The sequence below is a fragment of the Nothobranchius furzeri genome, chromosome 1 (assembly GCF_043380555.1).
Source record: "Nothobranchius furzeri strain GRZ-AD chromosome 1, NfurGRZ-RIMD1, whole genome shotgun sequence".
NCBI lineage: Eukaryota > Metazoa > Chordata > Actinopteri > Cyprinodontiformes > Nothobranchiidae > Nothobranchius > Nothobranchius furzeri.
The window spans coordinates 33,537,772-33,549,791 of record NC_091741.1 but is presented as its reverse complement, the minus strand read 5'-3'; positions in this window follow the sequence as shown (position 1 = coordinate 33,549,791).

The following is a 12,020-nucleotide window of genomic DNA, read 5'->3' as shown; positions in this document are numbered from 1 at the left end:
ATCGATCTCACGCTCCAGCTGTCCCTCACTCGTGAACAAGAACCTGAGATACTTAAACTCCTCCACTTGGAGTAGGACCTCATCCCTGACCCGGAGAAGGCATTCTACCCTTTTCTGACCCAAGACCATGGTCTCGGATTTAGAGGAGCTGATTCTCATCCCAGCTGCTTCACACTCGGCTGAGAACCGCTCCAGCGAAAGCTGAAGATCACGTTCTGATGAAGCCAACAGGACCACATCATCTGCAAAAAGCAGAGACCTGATCCTCAGGCCACCAAAACGGATGCCCTCCACACCTTGGCTGCTCCTAGAAATCCTGTCCATAAAGGTTATGAACAGAATCGGTGACAAAGGGCAGCCTTGGCGGAGTCCAACTCTCACTGGGAACGAGCCCGACTTACTGCCGGCAATGCGGACCAAGCTCTGACACCGGTCATACAGGGACCTAACAGCCCGTATCAGAGGGCCTGGTACTCCATACTCCCAGAGTACCCCCCACAGGGCCCCCCAAAGGACGCGGTCAAACGCCTTCTCCAAATCCACAAAACACATGTAGACTGGTTGGGCAAATTCCCACGCACCCTCCAGGATCCCCCTAAGGGTGTAGAGCTGGTCCAGTGTTCCACAGCCAGGACCAAAACCACATTGCTCCTCCTGAATCTGAGGTTCAACAATCCGATGGACCCTCTTCTCCAGAATCCCTGAATAGACCTTACCAGGAAGGCTCAGAGTGTGATCCCCCTGTAGTTGGGACACACCCTGCGGTCCCCCTTTTTAAATAAGGGGACCACCACCCCGGTCTGCCAGTCCAGTGGGACTGCCCCTGATGTCCACATGATATTGCAGAGCCGCGTCAGCCAACACAGCCCCACAACATCCAGAGCCTTAAGGAACTCCGGGTGGATCTCATCCACCCCTGGAGCCTTGCCACAGAGGAGCTTTTTAACCACCTCAGTGACCTCAGCACCAGAGATTTGAGAGGCCAACCATAAGTCCCCAGACTGCTTCCTCACTGGAAGACGTGTCGGTGGGGTTGAGGAGGTCTTTGAAGTATTCTGCCCACCGATCCACAACATCCTGAGTAGAGGTCAGCAGCACACCGTCCCCACTATAGATAGTGTTGGTAGCACACTGCTTTCCCCCCTGAGGCGCCGGATGATGGACCAGAATCTCCTTGAAGCCATGCGGAAGTCTTGCTCCATGGTCTCACCGAACTCCTCCCATGCCCGGGTTTTTGCCTTGGCGACCACCTGATCCGCGTTCCGCTTGGACTGCCGGTACCCGTCAGCTGCCTCTGGAGTCCCACGGGCTAAAAAGTCCTCATAGGACTCTTTCTTCAGCTTGACAGCATCCCTAACCGCCAGTGTCCACCAGCGGATTCGGGGGTTGCCACGACAGGCACCGACGACCCTGCGACCACAGCTCCGGTCGGCCGCCTCAACAATGGAGGCACGGAACAGGGTCCATTCAGACTCAATGTCCCCCGTCTCCCCCGGATCATTTTGGAAGTTCAATTCAATTCAATTCAATTCAATTCAAGCTTATTTAAATAGCGTCAAATCACGACAAGGCAGCTTAATTTCTAGAGCACATCTCAAACAAAGAGGCAATTCAATGTGCTACAATTATTATTTAATACCATTATTATGATATGAAAACAACAAATTAAAATAAACACAGATAGAATTACATCTAGAGCTAAAGGAGAGGTTACAGTGCAGATTACAGTGGAGACGATGCAGCATAAGAACAAGTCATTTAGCCCTCTGGCGGCAGGCGTTGCAGGTTAAAACCCGCCTACCTGGTTACTCCACAAACGTGTTTCATGAGCATTTTTTAACTCAGAAGTACCGCTGAGAACTGAGTTGTTCGTCCTTTTGTAAAAACTTATTTTGAGCCTGAGAGGGTTAAAGGCTGATGAGTGGCCATTACTCCACTCTGTAATTTGTAGTATATTCTTTATAATTCCATTGTTTAAATGATCTTTTTGTTATTTTTGTGTAAGTTTTATCATGTTTTTGTGACGTGACCCTGGGTTTTGAACGGCGTCAATTAATTAAATGCATTATTATTATTGTCATAATTATAATTATAATTATTATTATCATTATTATTACTTACAGGTGCTGGCCAGTAAATTAGAATATCATCAAAAGGTTGAAAATATTTCAGTAATTCCATTCAAAACGTGAAACTTGTACATTATATTCATGCAATGCACACAGACCAATGTATTTCCAATGTTCATTACATTTAAATTTGATATTCATAAGTGACAACTAATGAAAACTCCAAATTTGGTATCTCAAAAAATTAGAATATTCTGAAAAGGCTGAATATAGAAGACACCTGCTGCCACTCTAATCAGCTGATTTACTCAAAACACCTGCAAAGGCCTTTAAAAGGTCCCTCAGTCTTGTTTTGAAGGCACCACAATCATGGGGAAGACTTCTGACTTAACAGCTGTCCAAAAGACAATCATTGACACCTTGCACAAGGAGGGCAAGACACAAAAGGTGATTGCTAAAGAAGCTGGCTGTTCGCAGAGCTCTGTGTCCAAGCACATTAACAGACAGGCGAAGGGACGGAAAAAATGTGGTAGAAAAAAGTGTACAAGCTCTAGGGATAACCGCACCCTGCAGAGAATTGTGACGAAAAACCCATTCAAAAATGTGGGGGAGATCCACAAAGAGTGGACTGCAGCTGGAGTCAGCGCTTCAAGAACCACCACGAGGAGACTCATGAAAGACATGGGATTCAGGTGTCGCATTCCGTGTGTCAAGCCACTCTTGAACAAGAAACAGCGCAAGAAGCGTCTCGCCTGGGCCAAGGACAAAAAGGACTGGACTGATGCTGAGTGGTCCAAAGTTATGTTTTCTGATGAAAGCAAGTTCTGCATTTCCTTTGGAAATCAAGGACCCAGAGTCTGGAGGAAGAGCGGAGAAGCACAGAATCCACGTTGCATGAGGTCCAGTGTAAAGTTTCCACCGTCAGTGATGGTGTGGGGTGCCATGTCATCTGCCGGTGTTGGCCCACTCTGTTTCCTGAGGTCCAGGGTCAATGCAGCCGTCTACCAGGAAGTTTTAGAGCACTTCATGCTTCCTGCTGCTGACCAACTTTATGGGGATGCAGACTTCACCTTTCAACAGGACTTGGCACCTGCACACAGTGCCAAAACCACCAGCACCTGGTTCAAGGACCATGGTATCCCTGTCCTTGATTGGCCAGCAAACTCGCCTGACCTTAACCCCATAGAAAATCTATGGGGTATTGTGAAGCGGAGGATGCAATACGCTAGACCCAACAATGCAGAGGAGCTGAAGACGACTATCAGAGCAACCTGGGCTCTCATAACACCTGAGCAGTGCCACAGACTGATCGAGTCCATGCCACGCCGCATTACTGCAGTTATTGAGGCAAAAGGAGCCCCGACTAAGTATTGAGTGCTATACATGCACATTCTTTTCATGTTCATTCTTTTCAGTTGGCCAACATTAGAGAAACAAACATTTTTTCATTGGCCTTTAGAATATTCTAATTTTCTGAGATACCAGATTTGATGTTTTCATTGGTTGTCACCTATAAATATCAAAATTAAACGTAATAAACATCGGAAATACATTGGTCTGTGTGCATTGCATGAATATAATGTACAAGTTTCACGTTTTGAATGGAATTACTGAAATATTTTCAACCTTTTGATGATATTCTAATTTACTGGCCAGCACCTGTACAATAATAATAATAATACTTCATTATTATTCAATTAAAGTCACCAGTTATGAGAAGATTTGCTGTTTGTTGTGAAAACAGAAAGAAGCTCAGTGAAGGTTTCTAGGAGGCCCATAGGTTACTAACACTAATATCTTATTAGTGGGGGCAGGGGGGTTGTGGGGGGGGGGGGGGGGGTTAGGAGGGCGTCTACTATGTGGATCGGGGGCCGCAGTGATCCTGGAAGTGAGCAAAGAAGAGAGAGAATCTGTAGCCCTATCTGCAGGTTGTGAGGGCTTTCCCGTGTGATTTCAGAACATCCTGGTAGCTGTTAACCCTAACCCTTGGCATGGCAGGGTGCTAGAAACAAGCCAGAACTGCCGTCTCCCTTTAAATGAAAAGTTGGTTTAATGTAAGTTCGTAAGTTGGTCAATAATTTCACATGTTTGACATCATTTCTGGTGAAAAAATCATTTAAAAAAGAAAATTCTTGTGAGGAGCCATTTGAGAGCAGAAAGCGCCGGTTCCCTTTAGTGAGCCGAGCCGTGAGAACCTGGAGTTCCCACCACTGCTCCAGACGTGGCAGACATGCTTGTTTATTTGGGTTTGAGGGGGAAAACAAACAGGACCACAACAACCACACGGTAGCGCTAGGAAGCAACCTTTACGTGTTTATGATGAAGAACTTCAGAGCTCGACCTTTCACCAGCTCAGGTGTTGATACTTCTGCTCACACAGCTCTGCTCACAGCAGAGACGCGTTGCTATGGTTACAGCTCTCTCTCTCTCTCTGTGCAGCCCGGATGAGGCTCACTCGCTCGGATGATTCAACCCAGATTTGAGTTTTATTTCACCGCAGGCTGCTTGTTGTTATCCGCAGTTACAAGCTGCACGATATAAGCCTCTTAGTGACAGGAGGGAGCATCACTCTCACTCAGCAGAGCAAAACAATCCCCCGGTTCTGCAAACGTCGTGTTCACCCGTGCAAAAGGCTGGTCCTCCGTGCACAAGACTATAGACTCCAATTAATAATCATCCAGGTTTACTCATCCATCCATCCATCCATCCATCATTCATCTATCCATCCATCCATCCATCCATCATTCAGTTTTCCATCGTTCATCCTTCATTCATCTATCCATTATTCATCCATCCATCCATCCATCATTCATCCATCCATCCATTATACATCCATCCATCATTCAGTTTTCCATCGTTCATTCATCATTCATCTATCCAATATTCATCCATCCATCCATCATCCAACCATCTATCATTCATCTATCCATGATTCATCCATCCATCATTCAGTTTTCCATCGTTCATCCATCATCCATCCATCATCCAATCATCTATCATTCATCTGTCCATGTTTCATCCATCCATCCATCCATCCATCCATCCATCCATCCATCATCCAACCATCTATTATTCATCTGTCCATTATTCATCCATCCATCATCCAACCATCTATACAGGGGCAGCTGTGTGGAGCTGAAAATAATGAACTTCATTACGTTACACATTCATCTGTCCATGTTTCATCCATCCATCCGTTCATCCATCCATCATTCATCTATCCATTATTCATCCATCCATCCATCCATCATCCAACCATCTGTCATTCATCTGTCCATGTTTCATTCATCCATCCATCCATCCTTCATCTGTCCATTATTCATCCATCCATCCATCATCCAACCAACTGTCATTCATCTGTCCATGTTTCATCCATTCATCCGTTCATCCATCCATCCATCCATCATTCATCTATCCATTATTCATCCATCCATCCATCATCCAACCAACTGTCATTCATCTGTCCATGTTTCATCCATCCATCCATCCATCCATCATTCATCTATCCATTATTCATCCATCCATCCATCATCCAACCAACTGTCATTCATCTGTCCATTATTCATCCATCCATCCATAATTCATCTATCCATTATTCATCCATCCATCCATCCATCCATCCTACTTCTATCCATTATTCATGTGTAACATTTAATACATATTAATTATGACCAATCAGATTGATATTCCATATAAATATGAAAAATCAATCTGATTGATCTTTGAATGTTTAATCAGCAGAGTTTAGGGTTCTTTCTTATTCAGGGATCATAAACACACTTCGTATTAATTCAGACAGAGTCAGTATGTAGTTTATAAAATGAATTTTATTCTTTTTCCTAAACTAATAATTTATACATGACAAGATATGAATAATGAGAGGTGGTGTGGAGGATGTGAGGTGTTGTGATGGAAGCTAGATGTTGTAGCAACCGTTCTGTGTATCTGAGAGAAAATGTGAAATCTGTGTAGAAGGGTAAATATGTTGCTTTTAAGCTTAATATATTACCTTTACTTATAACCAATAAGCTGTGATATTCTATATAGAGTATCACTCTGATTGGTCTTTGGATGTTTAATCAGAAGAATTAGGATTCTTTGCCTTTTCAGGGATCAAACACACTTCGTATCAGAGTCAGGTTTATAAAAAGTAAGAAATTTATTTTCTAAACAAATTAAAAACAAGACAAGTTAAATAAGATGACTGTGATGGATGAATCTAGGTGGATGGGATGTGATGTTTGGTGATTGAATGGTGTGTGTTCATCAGAACCTTGTGTCTAGAAGAAACTGAGTTCTGGGTAAGAAACACAAGTTTGTCGGATTTCCTTTTTCCACTTTCGGAATATTGCTAAGATTAGAAGCATCCTTTCCAGGAGTGATGCTGAAAAACTAGTTCATGCATTTATTACATCAAGACTGGATTACTGTAATCCATTACTCTCAGGAAGTCCACAGAATGTAGTTAAAAGTCTTCAGCTTATCCAAAATGCTGCAGCTAGAGTTCTGATGAGAATTAAAAAGAGAGATCATAGCTCTCCTGTCTTAGCTTCCCTACATTGGCTACCTGTTAAATTCAGAATAGATTTTAAGATCCTTCTTCTCACATATAAAGCTCTTAATAATCAAGCTCCGTCATACATCAGTGATCTGATTGTTCCATATGTTCCTAACCGAGCACTTCGCTCTCAGACTGCAGGTCTACTGGTGGTTCCAAGAATGTCTAAAATTAGGATGGGAGGCAGATCTTTTAGTTATCAGGCTCCTCTCCTGTGGAACCAGCTCCCAGCTTTAGTCCGTGAGGCAGACACTTAGTCTACTTTTAAGACTAGGCTTAAAACATTTTTATTTGATAGGGCCTATGGTTAAAATCTGATGTTAGCCTAGATCTGGACAAGTGGGGGAGTACAGGGAGGTGGAGTGTACAGTCGGTAAAGACGACTCTCCCTTGCCCTGCCTCCAACATGCCTCCATCTAAATAGGATAGATTATCCAGAGTTATCTCTGTAGTTATGCTGCTATAGGCTTAGACTGCTGGAGGACACACTGACCACTTTCCACACTCTACTGCTTTCTTCTACAGTCTGCTCTTTAACTGTATTATTTCCTGCTATTTCAGCTGTTAACTTTATTTTCTCTCTAAGTGTTTTTCTCCCCAGAAGAAGCTACAACGATGTTCTGATGAGCTGTGGTGGCCTCATGGAGGGGGCCATCGACTAGCACACTGCTGCTAACCACTTAAACATTCTCCCTCTCCTGATAATAACTTTTTGCTTTCCTTGACGTTGGATGTGCTACTACTAGTTTACCCGTTTATTGTATTTATCCTAGTGAATCTATAATTAAAGTTTATCTCTCGCCAAATAGAATATTTACTAAGAAATCACAATGTAACCATAGACACATTACTTGGTGTGTGTGTGTGTGTGTGTGTGTGTGTGTGTGTGTGTGTGTGTGTGTGTGTGCTCTGTGTTCTCCATCCCCAGTGAGTCATGGAGGATGGCTGCTTATACTGAGCCAGGATTCTCTGGAGGTTTCTTCCTGTTAACGCCGGGGACACACCGGCCGCGGAAGCGCCGCAAAGCGAATCGCTCACGAAATTTGGCCGCTGCTCGCCGCTCCTCAGTTCAGATCAGACGCGCCCCGGTCGAGGCGCGCCTCAGCTCAGCTGTAGTTTTTCCTTTTAAACACTTGGTGTCCTCCATTTCCTCTCTGCCTTTTCTCAGCTCTTTTCCTCTACGTTTGAGTGTGTGTGTGTGTGTGTGTGTGTGAACCTATGGTATGAGTTGTTTCTGCCAGTTGAATCTCTTGGAACCCGCTCCAATTCTGCAGCTGTATCCTAGCAGTTTCTGCCTAAATGGGGACGTAAACAATCATGTTTTTCGGGGGTCGTACAGCTCCTTGTGTTTCTCAACTTCCATAATTAATTTAAAGTCATCCATCTTAACTGCTTGCCTCAGACTTTCTGCCTCTCTGTCCTGTTTGCTCCAGAAAAAAGACACCCAAAACCACACCCCCCTTCACGTGGTCACACACGCACACAAGTTCGATGTGTGTGTGTGTTCGTGTGGTTTTTCTGCAGTGTCTGATTACGAACACATTTGACTATTGCGGAATTTTATTTTGAAATGCTTTATTTTGTTAAATTTACCGGCCTGCCTCTTATGTCTAGGTTTGACTTCCTGCCAGAATTGAAGCGATTCACCCGCGGCTCGCGAAAAAAATAGAGCAGAAGCCGAAATGATCGCTGCACGGCGTGGCTGGAGCGCCGGTGCGCGCCGGTGCGAGGCGCTTCGGCGGCCCAAGTGGTCTATAGAATAGCTTAACAAGGGCGCCGAATGAAGGCGTCCCCATTTTCGCGGCGCTTCCGCGGCCGGTGTGTCCCCGGCATGAAAGGGAGTTTTCCTCTCCACTGTCGCTGTATGCTTGCTTAGTATGAGGATTGCTGTATAGTCACTGACACTAGTCAGTGACTCGATGCAACCTGCTGGGTTCCTTATATAGGAAACTTTATTTCTGATTGGCTTAATGAACTGACCTGAATTGGAATGTTTATTATGTGAAGGTCCTTGAGACGACTCGTCGTGATTTGGCGCTATATAAAGAAACTTGAATTGAATTGAACAACAGGTTCCTAGATATCGAGCAAAAACTTTTTTAGTAAAAGACCGTATTTGACATAGCACCATCTGGAGTCCTGGAAACCCCCAAGGTGCTTTACAATACAAACAGTCATTCACCCATTCACACCCTGGTAGTAATGAGCTACGATGTAGCCACAGCAGGCCTGGAGCGCTCCGACAGAGGCGAGGCTGCCGTACACAGGCAACACTGGTCCCTCCGACCACCACCAGCAGGCAAGGTGGCCACAACAGCAACAGGCAGGGCTCGAACCTGCAACCTTCCCATTACGGGGCGCGCAGGTAACTCCTATGCCACCGTCGCCGATAACAACTCACCAGATCGTAAAGCTGTGGAAAAACAACGCACACAAACACACAGGACTCCATTTTGACTTTCATTATCAGAATATTTATTTATTTATTCTTTTTCTAATAAAACACTAGCTGCCATATTTGACAAAACAGCCACGGCCAAGTCCCTCAGTCCACCAATCAAATCTTCCCAGAGGGGTCACATGGGTCCTTGGCTTGTGTGATCGAGCTGTTTTCATCGTCTCCATGGTAACATTGCATCGTGGTGAGGAGGCGGGGTCTCCTCTTTTGGATGAATTCCTCATTTTGTTGTTTTTGCTGCCTGGAATCTGCGTTTGCACATTCAGAACATCTACACAGCGCTGAGCACCAGCGCCTCCTGGTGGGGAGGTCAAACCTAACCACCAAAGGGTTGGTTTGGTTGTGTTCAGAACAGATCCTCAAAGAAAACGTTAATTTATGGTGAGATGAGATGTTCTGTTGTCTTGCAAAGATTTAAATCATTAACACTTTTATTAATTACAGCCAGCTGTAAATGAGCTCAGCATTAGAACTGCTTCTGACCCTGAGAACAATCAATCTGATGATCTAAAAGATCCTAAACAAAAGCAGTCAAACTGACGTGGAAGAGAAGCCGTTGGTGATGCTGCTTGTTGCTGGTTTTGTTTACATTCAGCTCTTCTATCAGATTTCAGGTCGACGTCGAGAACATCTCACCTCCGTTCGGCTGAGGAGGAAAAGTCCACAAAGAGCAGAGGGAAAACCACAAGGAAGGAAACGGATCTGAAGTAAAAACAAGGTAGCGGGATTAAAACTGTAAAACAGTGAGATGATGATAAAACGGGATTCTAAGTTTTAGATCTAGAAGTTGATCATTTCCCATAATCCTTCTGTTTAAAGGGATATTCCACCCGAGTGAAATCTGGTCTGCTGTCCTACTCCTGAGTTAGAAAAGAGCATTTTGTGACCAGCTCAGTCATTCTCCCAACCCCCCATTATTCCGTTAGCTTTAGCTTAGCATAAACAATGTAAGTGAATGCACCGATCAGGTGTTTTGCTGCCGATCACCGATACCGATATCAAAGAATGCTGATCACCGATACCGATCACGTGGATTGGCCAGAAATGTTCTACAACATTATAATGAGGGCTACAAACTACATAATCTGGGAATAAAGGAAATGTAACCTAATCTAAAATGGTCTGTATTAGGGTTGTCACGGTGTGAAGATTTAACCTCACGGTTATTGTGACCAAAATTACCACGGTTTTCGGTATTATCGCGGTATTTTTTTAAACGTGTTACATTTTCACACAACTACATAAACCCTGTATGTCAGGAAATATTGTCCTCAGTTTGTGTCTAAATTTTGCCTAAAATGTGTTATTTTGTATTTATGTTGTTTATTTGTTTACATTTTTTCCCCTTTAGTCTTTAAAATACCAATATTTGCCCATAACTTCTTATTTTATGTCTGTTTGATGTCATCATTTTAAAGATATTAGATCAGATGATACTCAGTACTCAAGTAGCCTTCTACTCAGATACTTTTTTACCCTTACTTGAGTAATAAACCCTATATCAGGAAAATGTCGTCCTCGGTTTGTGTCCTTCCAGTGAGCTTTGCAGATGTGGGAAAATGTCATCAGGCAGTAATCATTGTTAAATTCATAATTATTCTCGGAGAGAGACCAACTCTTATCTGTCCCTGGGAGTCCCATAATGCATAGCGTCATTTCAACATGGCGGTGTCCGCGACACGGTTTATATGCAGGTAGCGGCGCTGCGGCTGCTTTATATAGCCACTCGTTGCATTCTCCCTCAACCCAAATCCTCGGATCACGCATTTTAGCTAAAACGCTAACGTTAGCTTGCCTTGCGTTTACTGTAGAGTTGTGGGTGATGGTCACGCAGATGTGTCATGAGATTTGAAGCGTTGCTACCTTTCACAGACTCTTTTTCTGCACGTGCTGCAAACAGGATAGCCGTCTTCTATCAGCTGTCCCTCGGCATTCTTCAGATATCCAAAAGATGCCCGTACTTCCCACTTTGTCTTCTTTGAGGGATAATAAATGTCCTGAGCGCTGCCGTCTCCTCCTTTGGCCATTATTTCAGCTTTAGCAACAAGAAAGTTTTGGTTGTAAACAACAAAGTGCGCATTTGCCGCCGGCAACTTCAGCAGATGATACGGTGGCTGGTAAGGGTCACCGCGCCTACACCGCAGCCACGGTAAACCCACGGAGATGATGTTTTTTTTTTTTTAAAACAAGACGGTTATTATTATTGTCAACTTTTTTTACCGGGGTTTACCGCTACACCGGTTGCCGTGACAACCCTACCTGATCGGTCTGCTTTGATCTATTTTGAAAACTCCGATCAAAACCGATAGGGGCGCTATCGGCCGATTGGGATCAAATGCCGATCCATCGGTGCATCCCTAGTAACAATTAGCATTTAATGTGCAGAAGTCATGATAATGACCCTAATTGTTCTTGGTGACGTCGGTATTCACATCGACCAGAGTTGGGACTACATTAGGACAACGCACCGCTGTGAGCCTCCGCTGCAAGGCTCATGGGCCGCGGCGGACCCACACCACGGACTCAGCCATTTTTAATTGTGTTCTGTAAAAACACGGTCGTGTGTAGAGACGCACATTTAAAGTGTTTATGCTGAGATAACAGAAAAAACTGGACTGGTTACAAAACGCTTTTCCCACGTATCAAACTCTGGGAAGACGGCAGCAGACTGAATTTCATTAAGTGCTCCTGTTTTCATTTAAATGTCTTATTGTTAACAAATCAAAGACAAAGAGAGACTCCAGTTCCTTTTAGGCGTGCCTGGCTGGTCGCGTGTTCGGTAAAAGCACGCCGGCTTTCCTGTGAGCCGTCGCTTTAAGTTGACCTGAGTCTCAGCTTAAGATCTGTTGACAATAAATAAACATGAATATGATGCAAAAGTAAAAATGGAGTGAGCCCATTCAAACCTAACAGGAAACACGTGGTCAAACATGTC